This window comes from Elephantulus edwardii, unplaced genomic scaffold, assembly GCF_000299155.1.
Source record: "Elephantulus edwardii isolate Elephantulus edwardi_28Jun2011 unplaced genomic scaffold, EleEdw1.0 scaffold00047, whole genome shotgun sequence".
In the NCBI taxonomy this organism is placed as follows: Eukaryota; Metazoa; Chordata; class Mammalia; order Macroscelidea; family Macroscelididae; genus Elephantulus; species Elephantulus edwardii.
In genome coordinates, this window is record NW_006399797.1 from 365,337 (window position 1) to 378,089 (window position 12,753).

A 12,753-nucleotide genomic window follows, 5' to 3' on the forward strand; every position below is an offset into this window, starting at 1 on the left:
AAAACTGACAAATGAATTTCACAATTCAGCATTGCTCTTCCACACCTTCCCACCCTGCAGCTGAGGCCTCTTACTAATCCCTAATATAAGGACTCAGAATCCATATACTCTTGTCCATAATGTGGGCGTTACTAACTCCTTGTGCCCCCAGACGTGGTAGCCCAGCTTCCCAGTGTGGGACTGGGTGCTGCAGCTTTTTATGTCTCCTGTACTGAAGGCCAGCAGCCTTAGTGGCAGGCTTCCCAGTGTGCATCCTGGCTCCAAGAGGCTCCCATCCCTCCTGGCACCTCGTGCTTCCAGGTTCAGCAGCCTGATTCCCCAGAGTATATCCCGGTGCTGCGGTTCCACATGCTTCCCTAAGTAATACTGAACAACATTTACTTTTTTATAGAAAACAATGAAAAAGTAGTTTTCATTATTAAATGAATGTTATTGTATTAGTGTAACAACAAGTTGGAACTGACCCAAAGCTGGCCAGCCATTGGGTTTTCAGTGGCAGTTAACTACTTAGGAAAAGATTGCCTATCTTCCTCTTTGCTGAGTCAGTTGTGGATTCGAAGCACGTGCTTTCAGGATTGCAGTACAGCTTCTTGCCAATAGGCCACCAGGGCATAGCAACTAAACAGATGCCCATTGCCATGCAAATGGTCGCTGATGGGAAAACTTAAAAAAAAAAATCTACTTAACCTTTAGTTATGCATACTATAAAAGAAAAGCTTGCAAAGTACAGACAGCAATGATAAAAAAGGGGGGGGGGAACGTTATCCTGACCTGTTAATACCATTTTTTGTAAGTGGAGTTATTTAGCCACTTAACTTTTCTGATTTGTTTTGCTGGTATTTTTCTCTTATTTTATCACCTTGTAGGAGCATTGGATAATATGATTAAATTTCTTTTCAGTCACTCATTGATATACTTATTTTGTCTCAATTACTTTTGACAAGGATAAATTCACTTACTAACGTTAGTTTTGATTTCCCAGAAGAGATCTCATCCTTCTTTGATTTTGGGGTGTATCCTTAGAGAGAATACAAATTGATCGCACACACCTCCCTCTTGCCTCTTGGCTATTTGCAAAGAATAAATAGCTAAAAGCTGGATTTACGTATATATCATTTCTGAATCATAAAGTTCTGTTGTCAATGAGGTTTTTTTATAATTGAGAGAATAGAAAAGGAGTAAAAACTCTTATGAACAATGGAGGGATGTCTCTGGAGTAAATTTAAATCAATTGCTTATATAGCCTAAATTAAGCTGATAATAGCTCATTTTCTGAATTATTTTTCATAGACTGAATTAAATCTTTAAAGATTAAAATATTTTTTTCACTTAATAGTAAGAATGATAAGGTCATTTATTAACTATATGAAGGGGAGTTACTAGAGAATTTTTAAAATATGCATTGCCTTAGAAGGCAAACACATACAGTCTTCAAGGTGAAACTTGAAATATTGCTTTTAAATTATTAATTATTTTTTATGGAACTACTATTTCAATCTTACTTGACTTTTGAATTAGATTGTTTAAAGCTTGGGGCCATAAAGAACTCATGTAAAAAATTAACTTTAGAAACATTTTAAAAGAACATAAGACAAAGGAAGTGGAAACTTGGCTTCTCTAAAGATCTTGAAAAGTCTCCATAGTTACTTTCACCAGCTGATTTAACAGGTGATGAGTTCGCAGCCTTATTGGTAATATTTTGTGGTAAATTTCTAAAGCAGCATGTATGTAGTTTCAGTTGCTGTTTTACAATAAAATGAAAAGCAAAGTTTTCCCAAGTATTTTACTGACATTTTACAATTGGGTGTTCAAGTTGATCACTTCTAATTATATTTTTATTCACTTGCTATTTATATGGATTTTCCTGTGTCAACTGAAATACGTAATGAGACGTGTAAAGGTTATGGAAAAATAAGTGAATATTAAGCCTCTTTCTTATCTGGGAACTCACTCATTAGCAGTAAGATGTCACCACATCAATTAAAATTAGGAGAAATAATTGGTGACTGAAACTATGTTTACATGAGATTAAAAGCAATGATATACTCAATCTTAATAATTAGGGCGAGTCGAGGGACAGGTCAGTTTGGTAAAATACAAAGTAACCTCTTTCCATCCCATAAGCCAAATCAAAGATCTGAATGTAGGTTTTCCTTGCCAAGGGTTAAATAGGCAAGAGTAAAATTCATTATCATTTTGGTGGAATAGGTATCATCATAAAGGTAAATCGAGTAATATGATGCCTGCACATAATGCTGATGGGTGACCCAAATAAGATGAGCTGTAGACTGAGTTGCAATCATTATTCATTTAGATAACTGTTTATCAATAATAAAGGATTGAAGATTGTAACTGAAAGACTTATGTACTCAATAGCAATATGTACATAAATTATGAAGCCCAAAATGTGCTCCCTAAGATTGAGAAATTACGATAATGGCCAATACTATTCAGTGTTATCTATATGCTAAACAGTTGATTAAGAGATGCTTGCTTCTTATATAATCTCTTAATATTTCTAATACTTTTATTTAGTAATTGTTTTTATTAATGCTATTTTATAGATGAAGAGACAGATTAGAAGACGCTGAATGCTTGGACCCAAAACAAACAGCCAAATGAAGAATATATACTTGAAACTTAGCTCTGTTTCCAGTGTCCATATTTTAAAACTTATTATAAGATTCAGGGGTGAAAGATGACTTTCAGTAACTTCCACTGCAGGGGATTCCACAGGAAAACAAAAGTAAGTGAGAATTTGTGTTAAGACACTAATGTTCTTGAACAGTTTCATTTGAGAATCTAGTAATAATGCATATGCTCTCTGAAAATATGAAAGAAATAAAAGAAATAGTTTCTTGATAAGAAATAGTTTCTAGCATGATTTAGGTAAATTGAAAATGTTCCATCAGTTTTCTAGATATTTATGAATTTCCAACTACCTGTGAAAGTTTGTCATGTGTATTGGACTGAGGATGTCCTAAACAATTAATTTTAGGGACACTGTGGAATAACTATTGTACAGATTAGTTACTGCACTCAATTAAGATGATGTTATATGGTTTATGAAGGATTATGAAGAAAAATGATGCAAATGTTAATTTCAATATCTAAAATATAAATTATATATATAATTTTATATAGAGAAGTAAGTAGCTCTTCAAAAATCCTGAAGACTTGTGTTTTGAATCCACCAGCTGCTCCATGGGAGATATATGGGCAATCTTTCCCAGGCAATTAACTGCCTCTGAAAACCTTCCAGAGGGTTAGTTATAGGTTGTTTCTGACTTGACAACACACAACAACATATAATATATATATGTATAAAAATTGGTTTTTCATTCGTTTATATAGATTATCCCTCCTTCCCTTCCTCACCCTTTTTCATTATGCATGTCCTTTCCCAGATTATTTATTTAAACTATTATTATTTAAAAATTGTATTTTAATAATTTTAATGAATATTTACAGAGATTTTGGTTTTCCATTCATTCATTGTTGCACTTTTCTCCCTGCTTAGCCCTCGCCCCTGCCCGAATCCACTTGTAAGACTATTAATTATCATACATAGTGTTTCTAATTGTCATTCCTTTTGGAATGTCTTTTTTCTTTTCCCTTTTTTAAAAGTTTTTGATGTACGTTTATAGAGACTTCGGATTTCCATTCATTCATTGTTGCACTTTTCTCCCTGCACAACCTCCCCCCACCCCAGTTCACTCTTCTCTTTGAAAAGTAAAAGAAAATTTCTTTCGTTATTATACAATCCCTCCCCTCACTATGCAGCCTTCATTCTGTACTCCTGTCATGACAATAATACCTAATCACATATCCCTTTTAAACAGTTCTCTCCCTCATCTGTTTCAATGCAGTATAAATAATTTATCCCATCTTTCTCAGTCTCTCCGCCAACCCCAATGAGAGTCCTGTTTTACAATAGTGGCACTATGTAGTATTTGTCCTTTTGTGACAGAAATATTTCACTCAGCATAATGTCCTCCAGGGTCACTCAGTTTAAATAATATTGCAATAGTCCCTTGTTTTTCAAAGCAGCATAGTATTCCATTGTGTGACTATGCCAGAGCTTCTCTATCCATTTGTTTGTTGATGGGCACTTAGGTTGTTCCCAACTCTTTGCTATTGTGAACAAAGCCATGATAAACATGGGTGTACAAATATCTGCTTGGGTGGCAGTTATGGTTTCTTTGGGGTATATTCCCAGTAGTGGAATTACTGGGTCAAATGGTATTTTTATTTGCAACTTTGTGAGAAAGTGCCATACTGCCTTCCTTAGTGGTTGCACCATTTTACACTCCCACCAACAGTGAATAAGGGTCCCAGTTTCTCCACAACCTAACAAGCATTTTGGTATTCATACTTGGGTGTGATGTTAACTCATAGTTGTTTTGATTTGCAACTCTCTTAGAACTAGGGATTTTGAACATTTTTTCATGGGTTTGTTAGACATGTGAATGTCTTCTTTGGTCAAGTGTCTGTTCATATCCTGTGTCCATTTTTCAATTGGATTATTTACCTTTATCTTGTTGTGGTGTTCAAGAATTTTATAAATTCTAGGTATAAGTCCCTTATCTGACATGTCATTACCAAATACTTTTTCGCAGCCTGTGGCTTCCCTTTTTACCCTGTTGGAGAAGTTTTTGGATGTGCATAGGGATTTGATTCTTAGATGGATCCATTCATCTGTTTTATCCTCTTCTGGTTGTAGATTTTTCAGGATGCTTGGAAGACTGTTTATGTTGTGGATTAGGATTTCTAGAGTTCTCGCCAGCTTTTCTTTAATGAAGTTTATAGTCCTTAGTCCCAGGTCCATGATCCACCTAGAGTTGGTTTTTGTGTATGGAATGAGGTGTAGATCTTGCTTGAGTTTTCTGCAGATAGTTTTCCAATTTTGCCAGCACCATTTATTAAAAAAGGCTGTGGAATATCTTTAATTTCATCCATTTCAGTACAATATTCATTATTTATTCTTTTTTTGCTCTTCCTCACCTCCTGCATCTTGATCATTTTTGTTGCTGTTGTTAGGTCCTGTCCAGTCAAGTATGACTCATTGTGACCCCATGAGCAAAAGATCTGAACCCTGCTTCATCCTGAGCTATCCTAGCACTTCCTGACATGCAAGAGCCCATTACAGCAGTCACTGTGTCAAGCCACATGGTTGATGATCTTCCTCTCCCTCACTGACCCCCTTACTAGCATCATGTCCCTCTCAAAAGAATAGCCCTTTCTAGTACATGCTCAAAGTATGAGGTAATGCCTCATCATTCTTGCCTCCAAAGAGCCCTTAGACAGCACCCTCTCCAAGACATATCTGTTTGTTCTTTTGGCTGAACTCTATGAATAGGAATGTGACATCAGGATAGGAGGGAGACTCATCAGTAACCTGTGTTATTCAGGTGATACACGCTTGCTTACCAAAAGTGAGGAGGATTTAAAGAACTTGTAGAGGATCAAGAAATCATGCCCCCAGTATTGATTGCACCTCAATGTCAAGAAAACAAGGATTTTCACCACTTTACCAATATCATGATGGTTGGAGAGGATATTGAAACTGTCAAAAGCTTCATCTTGCTTGGATCCACAATTAACACTTTCGGTATCAGGATTCAGAAAATAAGGACATATAATGCACTGGGAAAATCTGTAATTAGGGACCTCTTCAAATTATTGATGAGTAATAATATAAGTTTAAGGTCTAAGGTATGTCTGAATCAGTTCATGGTCTTTCTGATCACTTGTTATCTATGCATCTGAGGGCTGGATGATGAATAAAGATGAAAGAAGGAGAACTGAGCTGTGGTTTTGGTCAAAATCACTGACTAGTCCATGAACAGCCAAGAGAATAAACAGATATGTCTTGGAGAGGGTACAGCCATTGATCCTATTATTATATTAATGGGATTATGCAGTATTTGTCCCTTTGTAACTAAGATATTTCATTCAGCAAACTAATCCACATTGTGTAGTGTTTTACAAGGTCATTATTTTTCAGTGCTGTGTAATATTCCATTGTGAATGTATCATAACTTCTCTACTTATTAAATTGTTGGTGGATTGCTGGGTTGTTTCATCTGATTTCTACTGTGACTAATGTTGTGATAAACATGGGCCTGTATCTATCTGATTTCTTTGGTGTATATTCTCAATAGTGGGATAGCTGGGCCAAATGGTATTTCTATTTCCAACTCTCTGAGGAAGGACCAGACTACAAGTTGTTGTGCTATTTTACATTCCTACCCGCATTGCATATAAGTTCTGATTTCTCCGAATCCTTATCAGCATTTGTTGTTTGCTGGCTTGTTGAACTTTGCTATTGTTGCTGGGGTGAGATATTATCTCATTGTTGTTTTGATTTACATTTCTTTGATAGCTAGGGAGCTTGACTATTTCTGATATTGTTCTTTGGTGAAGCTTCTATTCATCTCTTCTGTCTATTTTGATATTGGGTTGTTTGTCTTTTTCTTGTTGATGTGCTGGAGTATTCTATAAATTTTAGTTATGATTCCCTTATCAGATATGTCATTGTAAAATATGTTTTCCAAGTCTGTGGCCTTCCTTTTTACTCTTTTTTTGAGAAGTGGGGCTTTTTGTGTTTGGGGTTTTTTTTTATGCACACAAAAATTTGATTTTTAGAATCTCATTCATCTATTTTATCCTCCTTTGGTTGTAGATTTTTTTTTAGTTATGCTTAAAAGTCTATTCATGCTATATATTAGGGCTTTAAGGTATTTTTTAGAGTTTTTTTCTCCAATGAGCTTTATAATTTTGTAATTTACTCCTGGTCCCTGATTCACTTTGAGTTGCATTTTGTGTATGATATGAGGTGTGGATATTGCTTCATTATTCTGCAGATGCTTGTCCAATTTTTCCAGCAACATTTGTTAAATGTTGATTTTATCTCCTTGTTGAAGACCAGTTTAAGATAGGTAGATAGATTAATTTCTGGGGTCTCAGTCCTCTTCCATTGAGCTATATGCCTCTCACTGTACCATGCTGTCTTGACTACTATGGCTGTGTAATATATTTTGAGGTGGTTGTTGTTGTTATGTACCATCAAGTTGCCTGTGACTCACAGTGACCCTATGTACATAGCTCTAACCCATGCTCTATCCTGGGGCAGTCTCGTTGACTCTGACACACCTACCTACATTACCCCAGTTACTGTCAATCCATCTTTTCCCAGGTATTCCTTTCCTGTGCTGTCATTCCACCCTGCCAAACATGACATTCTTATCCAAGGAAAGGTCCCTCCTGGCCACATAGCCAAAATATATGAGTCAGAGCTTCAAAATTCTTGCCTCCATAGAGAAATTTGGTTTCACCCTACCAAGACAGACCTATTTGTTTTCTTGGCGACCTGTGGTATGTTCAATTCTTTCCTCTAGTTCAGGCAGCAGTGTGAGAGAACAGCAGCAGTGTAAGGCACAAGGCATCACAGAAGTGACTCGAGGCCTCAGCATTTTGAGCTTAGGGAGTATATCTCCTTCTTAGGTTTTTTTTTTTTTTTTCAGTAATGCTTTGCTAAATCAGGGTCTTTTTCCTTTCCAGATAAAATTGGAAATTGTGTTTTCTGTCTTGTGCAAGAATGGTGTTGGTATCCACAATGGAATTGCTTTGAATCTGTAAATTACTCTTGGTAAAATTGTCATTTTCACAATATTGAAACCTCTTCCCATCCATGAGCATAGTATATTCTTCCACTGATCTAGGGGTTTTTTGTTTGTTTGTTTTAGTTGATTGTTGTTAATTTGAGCATGACTCATAGCGAATTGATGAACAAAAGAACTGAAGCACTGTCGTCATTTATCAAAGTTCATAGAGTTTCCAGGGGCATGTTGTTTAGGAAGTAGATGCCACTCCTACTTCCAAATCTACCTTAAACTGGAAGCTCCACCAAACACTGTTCACCATGGATAACTGTTATACAACTCGACATCCCAGTGGCACAAGGTTCAGCAGCACAGCAACCCTAGGTTACCTCAGTACAGCATATTGACAGAAGAGTGCTGTACCGCTTAGAGGAACATTCCTCCAAAATATGATAATAAACTTTCAAATACAAAGACTCTCCCTAAGGTCTTGTTGACTCTAAACAAGAGGCTTAAAAGAAAACCAACTGGTATAGTTTGGTGGTGTTATGTGCTGTTGAGTTCCCTGCAACATATAGCAACCCTATGTACAGAAGCTCTGAACCCTTCCCTGTCTTGAGCCAGTCTCACTAATTCTGACACACTAACCTCCATTGCCCCAGATACTGTATCATTCTATCTCATCTGGGGTCTCCCTCTCCTGTGCTGTCCATCTGCCCTTCCAAGCATGATGTCCTTCTCCAAGGACCAATCTCTCTTGGTCACATATCCAAAGTATGTGAGATGGAGTTTCAAAATCCTAGCCTCCAAAGGGAAACTTGATTTTACCCTCTCCAAGACAGACCTATTTATTTTCTTGGCAGTTCATGGTATGTTCAACACTCTTCTCCACCACCATAACTTGAAGGCATTGATTTTTCTTGTGTTATCTTTAGTCATTTTTCAGCTCTCTGAAGCATAACAAGTAATTGTGAAGACATGGGCTGGATCAGGCACACTTTAGTCTCTAGACTGACTCTTGTAGTAGTGTTTTGTAATTTTTATTATGTAGATATTTTGTGTCTCTAATTAGATTTGTACATAAGTACTTCATCTTGTGGTTAGCTATTGTAATTGGCATTGTTTTGCTTATTTCTCTTTCTATGACTTTTTTTTTGTTCTGTAGAGAAATCATACTGATTTTTGTACATTGATCTTCTATCCTGCTATTTTGCTAAATTAGCCAAGTATTCCCAATAGTATTCTTGCTGAATCTTTGAGATTTTCTAAATACACTATCATGTCATCTGCCTAGATGGTCTATCCCAGATTGTTAATTGCGTTATTTCTAATGTATGATCATCTGTTCTTTTCAGATTGACCTTCCTTTCACCTATTCCAATGCCAATGCTTTGTTTCTTATGAATCGTTTCTTTTCCTGCCACCCTTCCCCTATAGCCCTTTTATTTTTATAACAGTGATATTATACAGTATTTGTCCTTTTGTGGTCGTGTTGTTTTAATCAACATAATGTCCTCTTGCCTTATCGTAGTGTCTCATAAGTTCTTTGTTGATTTTTAATGCTGTAAAATATTCTGTTGCATGAATGTACCATAGTCTGTCTATTCATTTGTTGATAGGCACTTAGATTACTTCCATCTCTTAGCTATTGTGAATAATGCTGCAGTAAACATGAGTGTGTATACATCTTTTTGTGGTGTATCTGTTTTCTTTTGAGGTATATTTCTAGTCATGTATTCACTGGGTCAAATGATAATTTTATTTACAGTACTCTGAGGAAATACCACACTGCCTTCCATAATGCTTATATTTCCATTAGCAATGCGTAAGAACAAGATTGCAGCCTTAAATATGGATTAAAACTCAATATGAAGAAAATAAAAGATTCTCACTGCTGGGCCAATTGGCAGCATCATGACAGAGAGTGACGAGATTAAGATAGCTAAAAGCTTTAGTTTGTTTGGCTCTATAATGAACATTTTTGGTACCAGCAGCCAGTAAATCAAAAGATGAATTGCATTGGGGAAGTCTGCTGTCAGGGACCTCTCCAGAGTACTGAAGAGCAATGTTGTCAATCTCGTGACTAAGGTGCTCCTGATCCAGACCATAGTCTTCTAAATTACTTGCTATGTGTTGGGAAGCTGGACAAAGACTAGGGATGCTAAAAAGAGAATTGATGCCTTTGAGCTGTGGTGCTGGAGAAGAGTATTGAATATATCATGAACTACCAGGATAAAAATTGGTTTGTCCAAGAGAGGGTGAAACCAGGCTGCTCCTTGGAGGCAAGAATTCCGAAGCTTCATCTGACTTACTCTGGGCCTATTGCAAGTAGGGACCAGTCTTTGGAGAGGGACATCATGCTTGGAAGGATGGAGGGACAGCCAAGAGAGGAAGACCCTTGAAGAAATAGATTGTTTCAGTGACTGGGGTAGGTGTGTCAGAGACAGTAAGTTTGGTACAGGATAGAGCTGCTGTACATAGAGTTGCTATGAGTCCCAAGTGACTCAGCATCACTTAACAACAACAACAACAACAAATGCATGAGAGTTCCAATCTCTCTGCATCCTTTTCAGCATTTAAACATCAAAGAAAAATATGCCAAATGCTAACACATGGTTTTGACAGGATTCTGGTGTCTTGTAAATCAGTAAGATATTCTAATTTCTCTTGACTTAGGAATTTTAAATAAACTAGTTAAAATATTTCCATAATAGAAAAGAGTGAATAAATAAGAAACCCAAAGGCAAAGAACAATCAGAATGTGGTTGAGAGAAATATTTCAAAGTTGTAATCACAGATAGTTCTAACCCGTGATATGGCCAGTGATTATAAAGGAAGAGCTAAGAATGATTCCTTCTTTTCCAAAGAGTCCCTTTTCTTTTCTGAAAAACAACAACAACAACAACAACAACAACAAAAACCTCTAAATGATCACATGATCCATAATAAGAGAAAGAACAAATTTGGAGAGGAAGATAATTGAATGCCGTTTAGAGCATGATGAATGTTTTAATTAAATAGAGTTGATGAGGAGAAATTATTTTGACAAGAAAATTGGCTGAGTTTGGTGAATGCTGAATATTTAGCACACAACTTGTAGTTTTATACTAATATTTGATACAAGTTGGGTCTAGTGATTATGAGTAAATAAACTCTCTAGAGGTGCATAATCACTGCAACCTAAAAATGTTTGAAATTACCCAGGAAAAGATCCCAGAGGGAAATATAGGGCCAAGGAAGAAATATTGGAAAAAACTCATGTAGGAAGAATGGGCTTGATTTAGATGAGGGTAGGTGCAATTCACTGTATAAGTCTTTTATGAATTATTGAAGGCATTGGGAAAGGAGTTAGACTCTTGAAGCAAAAATTATGTGTGGGGGTCAAATGAGTTTGAGAAATGTTAAAGAAAGGAAATGAGATGACTCCCATGAAACTGATTTGAATGACTTGTGAATGATGATGTCATAAACTGGATTAACGGAATTAATAGTCATTTGTTTCTAGATGTTTCTGCTACCTCCAAGCAGATGTACATATTCATCAGCTAGGTCTTCTTATTGGAAGGTCTCATAGGTGAGACCAGGGCTAATACTGAAATTAAATGTGGTGAAGATAGTGGTAAAAATCATGGCAGTGAATGTAATATTCCAGGAAGCCTAAATCAAATGGCATTAAATGCTTCAGCAAGCCTAGGGCAAGGACTGAGAAATACTCCTTTGGCTTTGAGAAGGATCATTGATATCTTTGAAAAAAGGATAATACTGAAAGGTCAACTGCAATGGGTTGCGTAGTAAATGGGAAGTGAAGCTGTAGTAATTAAAAGTATACGTCACTCTCACAAGAGATTTCTTAAATATAATGTGTAGAGTTTTGAGACAGACAACGAGATGTATGGCAGACTTTTAGAAATTAAAAATAAGTCCAATAAGAAGGAATTACCAGTAAGGTTTAAGCATGAAAAAGTGGAGAAAGAAATCTTCAAGAAGATATAAAATTGCTCTGAGAGTGCAAACAAAAATGCTTGACTGCCATTTGAAAGATTCCATTTTGAGACCAGCCAGTGGTAGTGGCTATTTTCAAGGACGGTCTAACAATCTACTTCTGGGAAACTCAACCACTGATAACATTAAAGAGTACAGGTCTACTGTGATTATACATGATTCTCCATAAGCTGAAATTGACACCACTGTTGACTGGTACTAAGTGTATTAGAGAATATCTTGGGATAGGAGTGGAGTTCCAAGGAATAGATATGGATGCCTATTGTTCTGAGAAGACTACCATCAAATGTTTTGCAAACATATATTAAAGAAATAATTCCTTCTTTTTCTTGAGAGCTAAATATATATTGTGGTGTTAAGGTTTATTATTCAAAATGGCTTCCCTGAGTCTTTGACTTACTTTGATCATGTGGATGGATGAGAATATGTAAATAGAGTGTATTAGTCTACCACAAGAAGAGCTACTTTTGCCAATTAACAAGGGGATTGGCTGGACTTGCCATTAAATTAAGTGAATCAATCAGCAGAATTGGAGAATCTGACCACCAGCAACAAAGAAGCAAGAGAAGGCAGCGTGTCCTTTGGGGCCAGAGATTCTTGTAATTAGACCAGGACTTACGGGAGCAGCAGTGATAGCAGATGCAGTAGAGAACCAGAGATCTGATGCAAGACTGAGAAAACCTTGGGATTGCCACATCACTGAATCAGAACTAACAGCCTTTTGCTCAAGTTTGTTGGAGGTCAGGAGGCAGAACTATAATTGGCAGAACTGAGAGCTTTGGCCTAAAGCCACGAGGCTCCAGTTTGAGGTGCCTGTGAGCACATATTGGAAAATGTCCTGACTGTAACTTGTTGACAACCTGAATTACAGCCTTTGACTTCCCTAATATGGTTCTGTGTGGTTTTGAGCTATCATATTGGATTTTGGACCCAGCAGAATTGGTGTTGGGATGAGTAGAAAGGTGTGTGGGAGCATGGGGGACATGTTTGATTTCATGGGGATTGGCTTTGTTTTGTTGGTGTTGTTGACAGAACAGTTGCCCTTTTTGAAGTTGGTAAAGGTGAGATATACCTGTCCCCATATGGTTCTTATTGTTTTACTATATATTTAGTAAATATAACTCTCTCTCTCTCTCTCTCTCTCTCT